At 41.7% G+C, this 12,857-nt stretch overlaps 1 protein-coding gene across 1 annotated transcript in view; it reads right to left on the reverse strand.

Moving 5' to 3' along the window:
* HOOK3 (hook microtubule tethering protein 3) overlaps positions 1-12,857 on the reverse strand; it is a 103,394-nt gene that overhangs the window by 75,220 nt on the left and 15,317 nt on the right. The gene's annotated exons all lie outside the window — the stretch shown is intronic.

Raw genomic sequence — 12,857 nt, forward strand, 5'->3', positions numbered from 1 at the left:
CTGAACACCTCTGTCCTGCTCCAGCAAGTGCCAAATCCAAAGATCTTTTCATTACACAACAACCTCCGTTCACTCAGAAAACATAATGGCAACAAGGGAAAAATGTTAGGGGAAAAAAAATCTACATTTCAACTTACACTGTCACTCAGACTGATAAATACAACCGCTACTAAATTTTGGTCAAATTACCTTTAAATAAAGTAACCTGCTATGTAGAATTTTAAAACTTTATTATTAAGAAAAATATACATACTTAGGCATAAGAATTTTTTGGTAGAATTTTTTAAATTAATTGCTTGATTGATTAATTAATTAATTAATGGCTGTGTTGGGTCCTCGTTGCTGCGCGCAGGCTTTCTCTAGTTGCAGCGAGAGGGGCTACTCTTCGTTGCAGTGCACAGGCTTCTCGCTGCAGTGTCTTCTCTTGTTGCAGAGCACAGGATCTAGGTGTGTGGGCTTCAGTAGTTGTGGCTTGCGGGCTTTAGAGCACAGGCTCAGTGATTATGGTGCACGGGCTTAGTTGCTCTGTGGCATGTGGGATCCTCCCGGGCCAGGGATTGAACCCGTGTCCCCTGCATTGGCTGGTGGATTCTTAACCACTGCGCCAACAGGGAAGTCCCAAGGCGTAAGTATTTAGGAAAAAAGTTACAGCTAAGTTTTCCCTGTAGAAATCTATTAGGATTATTTTTGAAGCCTGTATCCAAGTTAACATGTTAACTTTATTGTCTATTTCTCTACTCTTAAATTTTTAAAAATTGAGATATAATTCACATACCATACAACTCACCCATTTGAAATACACAATGCAATGGATTTTATTACATTCACATCACCACAATCTAATTTTAGAACCTTTCCACCTTCCCCAAAGAAATCCTGTATCCATTGGCTGTCACTCCCATTTCCCTCTCTCCAGCCTCTAGAAATTACTAATCTACTTTCTGTTTTCATGGGCTTGCCTATTTTGTACATTTCATATAAATGAAATTATACACTGTGTGGGGTCTTTTGTGTCTGGCTTCTTTCACTCAGCATGCTTTTAAGGTTCATCCATGTTGTAGGACGTGTCACCACTTCATTCCTTTTTATGGCTCAAAAACATTCCATTTATGGATACACTACATTTTGTCTATCTATTCATCAGCTGATATACATGCTTCATGTGGGTATGTTCCTAGGAGTGGAATTGCTCGGTCCCATAATAACTCTGTTTAACATCTGAAGTGTGACCAAACTGTTTTCCAAAGCAGCTGTACCATTTTACACTCCTGCTAGCAACACGTCAGTTCCAATTTTTCCACAGCCTGTCAACATTTGTTATTATCTCTCTAAAAAGTTATGCTCATCCTAGTGGGTGTGAAGTATTATATTATCTCACTGTGTTTTTTAAAAAAAAATTTTATAATTCATTTATTTTTATTATTTTTTTAATTTTTGGCTGTGTTGGGTCTTCGTTGCTGCGTGCGGGCTTTCTCTAGTTGCGGCGAGTGGGCCTCTCATTGCAGTGGCTGCTCTTGTTGCGGAGCACGGGCTCTAGGCGTGCGGGCTTCAGTAGTTGTGGTGCATGGGCTCAGCAGTTGTGGTGCACGGCCTTAGTTGCTCCGTGGCATGTGGGATCTTCCCAGACCAGGGCTCGAACCCGTGTCCCCTGTGTTGGCAGGCAGATTCTTAACCACTGTGCCACCAGGGAAGTCCCTCTCACTGTGGTTTTGATTTGCACTTCCTTAATGACTAACAACGTTGAGCATCTTTTCATGTGCTTATTGGCCACCTGTATATCCTCTATGGACAAGTCTATTCAGAGTCTTTCCTGTTAAACAACTGAATTGTCTTTTTATTATTGAGTTGTGAGAGGTGGTTTTTTTTTCGGTTTTTTTTTTTTTGTTGTTTTCAGTATTCAGGGTAAAAGCACCTTATCAGATATAAGATGTGTAAATAATTTCGCACATTCTGTGAGTTATCTTTTCACTTTCTTGATGGCATAATTTGCAGCACAATGGTTTTTAATTTTTGATAACGTTCAATTTATCTATCTTTTGCTGTTGGTATTATATCTAAGAAGGTTTTGCCTAATCCAAGGTCAGGAAGATTTACTTCCATGTTTTCTTCTAAGATTCTCACAGCTTTAGTTTTAAATTGAAGTTATGATCCATGTGCATAGTGTACGTAAAGGGTCTAACTTCCTCCTTCTGCATGTAGATATTCATACCCATCTATTTTTGTTTTAAGCTTCATCTAGCTTCTTTAGTCAAGGTTCTTTTGCTGTTAAGTCAGAGAAACTAATTTGAGCAAAACTGTGCAAAAAAAGGGAACTTACTGGAAGACCACTGATGTATGTTATGGTACATAAAGATAGCTGGGCCTCCTTGAGTAGTGAAATTAGGATCTGCAAAGCTGTTAAGAATCCAGACAGTACTCCCCTTCTGACTTTCACCTTTGCTTCTGCCCATCTATTTGTTTTCTCTCTGAAGACCAACTTTTTCTGTTTCTCCACACAACGCTGAAGAGAGCCACACACACACTCCAAGTCTTCACCATGCCAGTTCAAGAAGATAGTTTTGAAGACCAGCCATAACTCAATCCCAATTCTAAATTCCCAGGAAACTCCAAATAATACAGCTACAGTCTGTTTCTCATCCCTAGTCCGATTGTATGTGACCAAAAGGATGGAGAGCCACAAGTAGGACACCCACAACTTCAGGTCTCAGAGAAAGGGACTCCTGTAAACTGGGCAGAGAACCCCCCCAAAGTGTCCTCTTTGCTTAAAACCTCTTGTGAAAATACATAATGCAAAGAAAAACAACTTAAGTGAATTCTACTGAGATATTAAAGAATTGTTATAAAAATAGCTCAGAAAGTAAAAAATATTCCATATTTTTAATAATCAAAAAAACTGTAATCTAAAAATCATAATCATTGCCAATCAAGTAATAGTCTTTCCAATCAAAAATGACAATCATAAGTAGGGCAATCTGTGAGTCTGGTGCTAAATGGGTGGTGATTACCCAAAGCCAAAGGCACTGAACTTACTAGCTAAGTGGAAATTCAGGGCCACACAGCTAAAAGATACTTATATTTCAACAGGAAACCCCTTAACTTATATAAAAGAATGCTTTAAAATGTCTAAGAGGGCTTCCCTGGTGGCGCAGTGGTTAAGAATCTGCCTGTCAATGCAGGGGACATGGGTTCAAGCCCTGGTCCGGGAAGATTCCACATGCCGCGGAGCAAATAAGCAACCCTGTGCGTCACAACTACTGAGCCTGTGCTCTACAACCTGCGAGCTACAACTACTGAGCCCACATGCCACAACTACTGAAGCCTGCACGCCTACAGCCTGTGCTCCGCAGTAAGAGAAGCCACCGCAATGAGAAGCCCGTGCACCGCAATGAAGAGTAGCCCCCCGCTCGCCGCAACTAGAGAAAGCCTGCGTGCAGCAACGAAGACCCAATGCAGCCAAAAATAAAATAATAAATTTATTTAAAAAAAAATTAAAATGTCTAAAATTATATACTCTGAGAACTCCAAGATTATGGGATACTTCATTTACAACTTAGAGCAACACTTCTTATGAATCAAAGAACTCAGAAAAATCTGAATAAAGTATTTCAAACCAATCACTATGATACAGTTTGCTTCTTGCCTAAAAGATGACCACATCAAAGCCTCAGAATGTGCCTGAGCTGGGCGGGAAGACGACAAAAGACAGCCATTACCACCATGTACTCAGCACCAGTAACCTGCCAACCATGGAGCCAGGCACTCTGTGTTCACAGTGACACTGCCAGGAAGGTATCGCTGTCCCCATGGTACGCTGAGCAATATCAGACTCAGAAGTTAAGTAATTTCCCCAGGTTCAATCACACCGTTAAGTGGCAGAGTTGATGGTACTGTCGCTTTTGTTACAAGAGATCAGCAGAGTTCAACACGAAACTGGTCCTAGCAAACACCACCAAGGGCCTGTGGCTAATTCTCTCCTTCCTGCTCAGCCGTCTAGTCACAGAGAACAAAGACCCACATCGTTCAAGATGTTCTATGGTCAACAGGGGCAGGTGTCTGTCTCATTCACCACTGTCTGCCCAGCACTTCACGTCTGACGCACAGCAGTTCTCATTGATACCTGTGCACTGAAATACATTTGGAAGGTGATGGCACTTTTATTTAATAAGCTTCCAATCTGCTACTTGGGCGGAACACAGCAAGAATAGTAGTCCACAAATCTAAACTATGACACAAATTAACCTATCTATGAAACAGAACAGACCCACAGACATAGAGAACAGACTGGTGGTTGCCAAGGGGGAGGGGGTTGGGGGAGGGATGGAGTGGGAGGTTGGGATTAGCAGATGTAAGCTTTTAGACATAGAATGGATCGACAACAAGGTGCTACTGTATAGCATAGTGAACTATATTCAATATCACCTAATGAACCATAATGGAAAAGGATATTTTAAAAAAGTATATATATATATATATATATATATATATATATATATATATGTATAACTGGATCACTTTGCTGTACAGCAGTAATTAACACAACACTGTAAATCAACTATACTTCAATTAAAAAAAAAAAACAATAGTAGTCCACAGCATTCTTCCATTCAATACTTTTCCTAGTCATGAACTTGACTCAAATATGCAGGCATCTAGCCATAACTCTGTTTCGCTAAGTAGTTTACAATTTCAGCAATGTTTTCTAAGTACCCCTTAATAAACGTTCTCAGGCTAGGATCAAACAGCATAAAGGTGATTTTCTCCAACATATTAACAGATTATAGTTCTGCACAGATACGTAAATGACAAGGGATAATCTTACTCGGAATGTTCTTCATGAGCCAGAAACCATCTTTAGCGTCTTACTATGTCCTGACTCCTGTTAAGGAAATGACACAAACCAGCCACAAAACATATGAAGCCATTTCCTCGACTTTCCCAGCACATCTATTCGGCTGTAACTTATGCACCAGTCATAGCTTAAGCTAAAGGAAAAGCCCATTGATTTTAATCCGTTAACACAATTCCAGGAATACACTGTCATCCTGCAGTCAACTGCTTCCACAGAAACCAAAAAATTAAATTTTATTTCTACTGCTTAAATTATTTAAGTACCATAATATTCTTATTGAAGTCCCCCAAATTAAGATGGGGTCCGAAACAAACACTGTATTTTGACTCAATTTCTTAATATGACATTTTTATTAGCAAATGTTACTATTTTTTAAAATAGATACGTTAATTCTTAGGTCTATTTTCCTTTTTCTTTTGGCCGCGCTGTGCAGCATGCAGGATCTTAGTTCCCTGACCAGGGATCAAACCCGTGCCCCCTGCAACGGAAGCTCGGAGTCTTAACCACCGGACTGCCAGGGAAGTCCCTCTTAGGTCTATTTTCTAATCATCTTTTCATTACCTAAAACAATCATTTTGGTCCCCTGCCACTAAATGGATATTCAAGAGTTGGCTATGACATTCATATTTCGCATCCTTGATGACAACAAAAATAAAGCAAATTATGCTTTAGCCCCTGCAGTGTTAGAAAGAGCAACAGAGGCGCAGAGGCACAGGCTCTAAACCAAGGGCAGGCAATCAGGTCCCATAAATAAAAAGAGGCATTCCACCGCTGTCCGCAGCTTGGCCTTCATTTTACCTCTTTTGGTCTCATCTACTTTCTTTTTCCCTCTTTCTTTAACTCTGAAAATAAAACATAATGGCACTTAGAGGCACAACTACTTCTGATCTTGCTCTTTCAATCAATATGCAGTTGTGGCAGAATAAAAAATATATTTGCCCTCTGTCCCTGGATCCTGGTGCTGAGCTCCTAAAACTCTGAGAATTTCCTGAGTGATGGGGTGTCTTTTATAACTCATCATGAGCTCTTTCCAGCCACACCGGAGCTTATGCTAACAGGGTGATTCACTGTGGGACCCACAGACAGCTTCAGGACGAGGGCTGGTCCCAGAGGAATTTTCAGCCCCACCCCCCGACCTCCAGGAAGGGACTGGCGGCGGAGTTCAAACACGTGGCTAACGACTTCACTCATGTCTCTTTAGTGAAACCCCCCAATAAAACCCTAAACAACAGGGTTCAGAACTTCGGGGTGGGTGAGCACATCACTGTGCTGGGAAGGCAGTGGGCTCACGGGGTCCCAGAGCTCTGCGCTGCCTCTACCCCACACGTCCCTGTGCATCTCCTTCATGTGGCTGTTCCTGAGTTGGATCCTGTACAATAAAAATGTAATCATAAGTATAGAGCTTCCCTGAGTTTTGTGTCATTCTCGCAAATATCAAACCTGAGGGGGTTCATGGGAACTCCTGCATTTGCAGTTGGCTGGGCAGAAGTGTGGGTGCCCCACGGACCCCATCCATATCTACCTGGCGTCTGCAGCGGGGACAGTCTTGTGGGACTGGGGCCTTAACTGCCGAGTCTGCCCCGAGGGTCAGAATCAAAGGACTGTGACCTTAACTTGTGGGTCTGAGCTACCTCAGGAAGCTGGTGTCAGAACATCGAGTTGGTATCAGGGAAACTGTTGATGGAAAATGACAGAGTGGTGAACTCTTCTTGGAGATAAAGGATAAAAGAAGATAAAAGTTGCTTTCTTTTCATTTCCAAGTTCATAATTCCATATTCATTCATTTAGCTAGCATTTACAGAACACCTACTCTAGAGCAGGACAAGGGGCTCTGGGAGGTAAGGGTGGCGGCGATACTGAACAGGTGGTCAGGGTGGGCTAGGTGGAGAGGCAGACAGCTCTCAGTGGGGACTGGCAGCTGGTGAGGAAGGGCAGCATGTGGACATCTGACTGATAAACATCCGAGGCAGAGGGACGGGCCACGCACGATGCCCCCAGCAGAAGGCGTGTGAGGACGAGCAGGGTGCTGCTGTGGGAAAGAACGCCAGCAAATGAGGTCAGAGTTCAAGAGGGAAGAGATATGGGAACATACGTACGTGTATAACTGATTCACTTTGTTACAAAGCAGAAACTGACACACCATTGTAAAGCAATTATACTCCAATAAAGATGTTAAAAAAAAAATGGAATGCGGTCTGAGTGGTACCAAGGGCTCAGGTCACTTGGGCTCTGATACATCACTCTGAGTCCTTTGGCTTTTACCCTGAGTGAAATGGGGCACCAGTGCAGGGCTCTAAGCAGAAAACCTCACTGTGGCTGTTGGGTTCACATGAGACTCTGGGGCAGGCAACTACAGAAACACCGACACTGGTCAGGAAGTTACCAACATGATATGGGCAAGAGATGACGGCAGCCAGACCAATATGGTAGCAGTAAAGGTAATAATTTTTATCACAAAACTTTTTTACTCCTAAAAATTCCACTATACATCTGTGATAAGTAAGGCACTTTCCTGTGCCTTACTAACCATGGTTCTGATACTACACCTAACATAACAAAGAAACACTCCCAGAATACCACCTAATACTCAATCTGTATTCAAATTTCCTCCATTACATCCTTGAAATGTCTTTGTTCACACAAGATCCAAGCTTCATGCATTGCATTTGTTTTTGTTTTTGAAACTGTGGTAAGAACACTTAACATGAGCTCTGCCCTCTCGAGAGACATTCAAGACCAGAGTACAGTGCTATGAACCACAAGCACAGAGCTGCACAGCAGGCCTTAAGGGCTTATGCATCTCATGCAACTGAAACTTTACACCTGTTGAACAGCAACTCCCATTTCCCCCAAATCCCAGCCCCTGGCAGCCACCACTTCACTCTGCTTCCATGAGTCTGACCACTTCAGACACCTCCCAGAAGTGGAGTGGTGCAGTCTGCCCCCTGGGACTGGCTTTCTCACGTAGCATGACGTCCTCCGGGGCATCCACGCTCTGCACGCGGCAGGTCTTCCAGAAGAACCACGTGATGCGTTTGGTCAGTGTCTTTCTCTCTGGACTCTGTGATCTAGAAGGATCCACCCCGTTCCTTTCTTCTCTTGACATTCACTTGCTGAAGAGACCAGGTCAACTGTCCTGTGAAATACCGCACTTTCTGGATTTTCCTGATCCTTTCCTTGTGACTCAGTTTAACCTGTTCCTCTGTCCTCTGTATTTCTCTGTAATCTGGAAGTTAGATCTAAAGGCTGGATTTAGCTATATTTTAAAAGTGTAGCCTTCAGTGTTTCCTGATGGGTTGGATGCAGGATGTGGAGAAAAAGAAAGAGAGGTTTCAAGGTCTGAGCAGCTCAAGGCCAGAAATGCCAACAACTGAGATGAGAAGACTTTGACTGAGTGGGTCTGAGCAGAAGACAGGGTTTAGTTCTAGATACGATGACTCTGACACGTCTTTTAGACCCAACTGGAGATGCTAAGTAGACAATCAGACAAGTCTGGACGTCAGAGGAGAGGTTCACGCTGGAGATAAAAATCTGAGCGTCCTTAGGATACGGATGCTATTTAAGGCTAAGAGACTAGACGAAATCACTGAGGGGGTGAATGCAAACAAAAGAGAAGAGGGGCCAGGCCTGAGTCCTTAAGCTCTGCATCCTTAGGAGGGAGCACAGGAGAGCGAAACCAGCACAGGAAATGCAGATCATCCAATGAGACAGGAGAGAAACCTGGAAGGTCACAGTATCCTGGAGGCCACATCTTACTAAGTGTCAGAAGGAAGTAATAAGCAGATGAGCATCTGTCCTTTGAACGCCGCTGCCAGTCCAGACGAGGACTGAGAACGAGCATTAGCATCACAACAAGTGCAGTTCTAACATGATGGTGGGGAAACCGTGACAGAAGTGGGTTTAAGGGGGGGTGGGGGAGAACTCTGAGACAGATGCTGCACAGGCAGGGGAACGGGAGCAGTGGCTGACAGGAGTGGGATCCTGAGAAGTCTGTTTAAAGACAAATAAGCCTGCTTCCCTGCTAGTGGATATGACCCTGCAGAGCAGGCAAAGCCGTGGGTGCAGCAAAGAGGGGAGAACTGGTAAAGCAAAGATCTTGAGTAGGTGAGAGGCAAAGGGACCCAACAGACAACGTGCAGCCACTGACTTTACGACAGGACTGCCCCCAGCACAGCTCGAAGGCGGTAACGGGCAGCGAGGTGGCCACATTGATGCCGGTGGGGGCAAACGTAGTCGGGGAGTCAACAGAGATTCTCTTGTATGTGTTTCAACTTTCTCAGAAGTAGGCGGTCCCTTACCTTGGAAGGTAATCAGAGGAGAGAGTGGGGAAGTGGTGCTGAAGGTCTGCAGAAAGGACAGTGGGGGACGGTCACCCGGAAGAGGGGTAGTGAGAGGGCTGGGGAAGTACCAGATGACCAGGGGTTCACACTGGGAAATGTAAAATGAGACGCACCAGCAAGTCTGTGTCTTTTCCAGCTCGGTTCAGCCGCATAGGTGAGACGCAGAACTGGTGGGATATTAGATTTAACCAAGTTGTGGTTTAGCTAAAAAAGTACAAAGAAATAAAAAAGGGGCAGAGAAGCTAAAAATGTACACGGGGAGTGATTATGACTGACCACGGAATTTCAGCTGAATAAGAGGAAAGAAAGAGGGGAAGGTGAAGGACAGTGTTGAGACCCCACCTGCCCTCGAGAACGGAAGGGTGGCTGGAGATGTGCGGCCAGAGAGAGTGAGATGGAAAGAGAGGAGGCAGTGGTCAGACGGCGGGAGAGAGCAAACCGAGACCACAGAGGGTCGCAGATTACTGGTGATGATAAGCCATGGGGTATGACCTCGAGATTGAGTGGCTGAAACTGGGTAGAGGATGAGACCAAAGTAGATGAGTCAAGGAGTTGACAGGCAACGGTCTGAAGGACCATATCCAAGTCCCCAGGAATTTCAGCAAGGGTGGTACTGGAAAGAGCAGCAGGATGCCTGGATCCAAAGCTGCTGAGAAATGAGAGGGATGATGTCATAAGACTCAAAACTGGGGGGTGTTAGGGAAGATGTGAGGGGAACGGTCTGGAAGCAGCACTGAGGAGGCACCATGCTGAGCCAAGTGGTACATGAAGAAGAAACAGCCTTACTTAGAAGCCTGCAGAGGCAGTGCTGTTACGGGAGAAGAGGATTCTTTCAGGCCCGAAACTGATCAGTGCAAAGCAGTGATTGTTCTCTGGCAGGTGTACCATAGGTTCACCAAGAATCACAGGTTTTACAGCATAAACAGTCAATTCAAGTTCTTGTTGTCTCACATAGAACATGCCGTGCTCTCCAAAGTGGGTGCTGCTTTGTAAAAATCTTTACAAAGGCTAATGTTAATTTTCTTCAAACCAAGAAGTAGAATATAGGAAAGAAAATTCTATAAATTTGAGTTTTGATAATATTAAGAGTCACGCTCCCTAAAAACTTAAGGGTCCCCTCAAGAAAATGTTTTCATTTTGTATTTGTTGATATATAGATGTAAAAGGATAAACTACATCTTAAGTGTTTTCAGTGCCTGATCTATTATTAAAAATTACTTCAATGAACAAGAATCTAATCATCCATGGATGTTGTCTGTCCAGTCATTAGTTCAACATAATCAAAATCCTGAAAATATGGGAAAGGAATCTTTGCAATAAATAGTGCAAAAAAAAAGAGACCCTTATATCATACACAAAAAGTAGTAACTGAGAATGCGTCATAGACCTAAATATAAGCATTAGAACTATAATACTTCTGGAGGAAAACAGAGGAGAAAATCTTAGAGACCCTGAGTTTGGTAAAGGTTTCTTAATACAATTTAAAAAAAAATGTGAACTTAAAAAAATATATTAAATAATAAGTATTTAATAAGTAAAACTTTTAAAATATTTGCTCTGCAAAAACACTATTAAGAAAATAAAAAGGGAAGCCACAGGCTGGGAGAAAATATTTTAAAACATACATCTGAGAAAGAACTTGTATTTAGAATATATAAAGAACTCTAAATTTAATAAGATGAAAACAATTCAATTAAAAAATAGGAAAAACCCACAAACCACAACGAAGGACACTACATAATGATCAAGGGATCAATCCAAGAAGAAGATATAACAATTGTAAACATTTATACACCCAACAGAGGAGCACCTCAATACATAAGGCAAATGCTAATAGCCATAAAAGGGGAAATCGACAGTAACACAGTAATAGTGGGGGACTTTAACACCCCACTTACACCAACAGATAGATCATCCAGACAGAAAATTAATAAGGAAACACAAGCCTTAAATGACACATTAGACCAACAGACTTAATTAATATCTATAGGACATTCCATCCGAAACCAGCAGAATACACTTTCTCCTCAACTGCACACAGAACATTTTCCAGGATAGATCACATCTTGGGTCACAAACCAAGCCTCGGTAAATTTAAGAAAACTGAAATTGTATCAAGCATTTTTTCCGACAACATTATGAGATTAGAAATCAATTACAGGAAAAAAACTGTACAAAACACAAACACATGGAGGCTAAACAATATGCTACTAAATAACCAAGAAATCACTGAAGAAATCAAAGAAGAAATAAGAAACTAACTAGAAATAAATGACAATGAAAACACAATGACCCAAAGCCTATGGGATGCAGCAAAAGCAATTCTAAGAGGGAAGTTTATAGTAATTCAATCTCACCTCAAGAAACAAGAAAAATCTCAAAAAAAAATCTAATCTTACACCTAAAGGAACCAGAGAAAGAAGAACAAACAAAACCCAAAGTCAGTAGAAGGAAAGAAATCATAAAGATCAGAGCAGCAATAAATGAAAGAGAAACAAAAAAACACTAGCAAAGATCAATAAAACTAAAAGCTGGTTATTTGAGAAGATAAACAAAATTGATAAACCTTTAGCCAGACTCATCAAGAAAAAAAGGTAGAGGACTCAAATCAATAAAATTAGAAGTGAAAAAGGAGAAGTTATAACTGACACCGCAGAAATACAAAGGATCATGAGACTACTACAAGCAACTATATGCCAATAAAATGGACAACCTGGAAGAAATGGACAAATTCTTAGAAAAGTACAAGCTTCCAAGACTGAACCAGGAAGAATTAGAAAATATGAACAGACCAACCACAAGTAATGAAATTGAAACTGTGATTAAAAATTTTCCAACAAACAAAATTCCAGGACCAGATGGCTTCACAGGTGAATTCTATCAAATATTTAGAGAACACCTAACACAGATCCTTCTCAAACTCTTCCAAAAAATTACAAAGGGAGGAACATTCCCAAACTCATTCTACGAGGCCACCATCACCCTGATACCAAAACCAGACAAAGATATCACAGAAAAAGAAAATTACAGGCCAATATCACTGATGAACATAGGCGCAAAAATCCTCAACAAAATACTAGCAAACAGAATCCAACAACACATTAAAAAGATCATACACCATGATCAAGTGGGATTTACCCCAGGGATGCACGGATTCTTTAATATACACAAATCAATCAATGTGATACACCATATTAACAAGTTGAAGAATAAAAACCATACAATCATGCAGAAAAAGCTTTCGACAAAATTCAGCACCCATTTATGATAAAAACTCTCCAGAAAGTGGACATAGAGGGAACCTACCTCAACATAATAAAGTCCATATACAACAAACCCACAGCCAATATCATCCTCAATGGTGAAAAACTGAAACCATTTCCACTAAGATCAGGAATAAGACAAGGGTGCCCACGCTTGCCACTATTATTTAACATAGCTTTGGAAGTCTTAGCCATGGCAATCAGAGAAGAAAAAGAAATAAAAGGAATCCAAATTGGCAAAGAAGTAAAACTGTCACTGTTTGCGGATCACATGATACTATACATAGAAAATCCTAAAGATGCCACCAGAAAACTACTAGAACTAATCAATGAATTTAGTAAAGTTGCAGGATACAAAATTAATATACGGTAATCTCTTGTATTCCTATACACTAACAATGAAAG

The sequence above is a fragment of the Stenella coeruleoalba genome (genome assembly GCF_951394435.1).
Source record: "Stenella coeruleoalba genome assembly, chromosome: 21".
NCBI classification, from domain to species: Eukaryota; Metazoa; Chordata; class Mammalia; order Artiodactyla; family Delphinidae; genus Stenella; species Stenella coeruleoalba.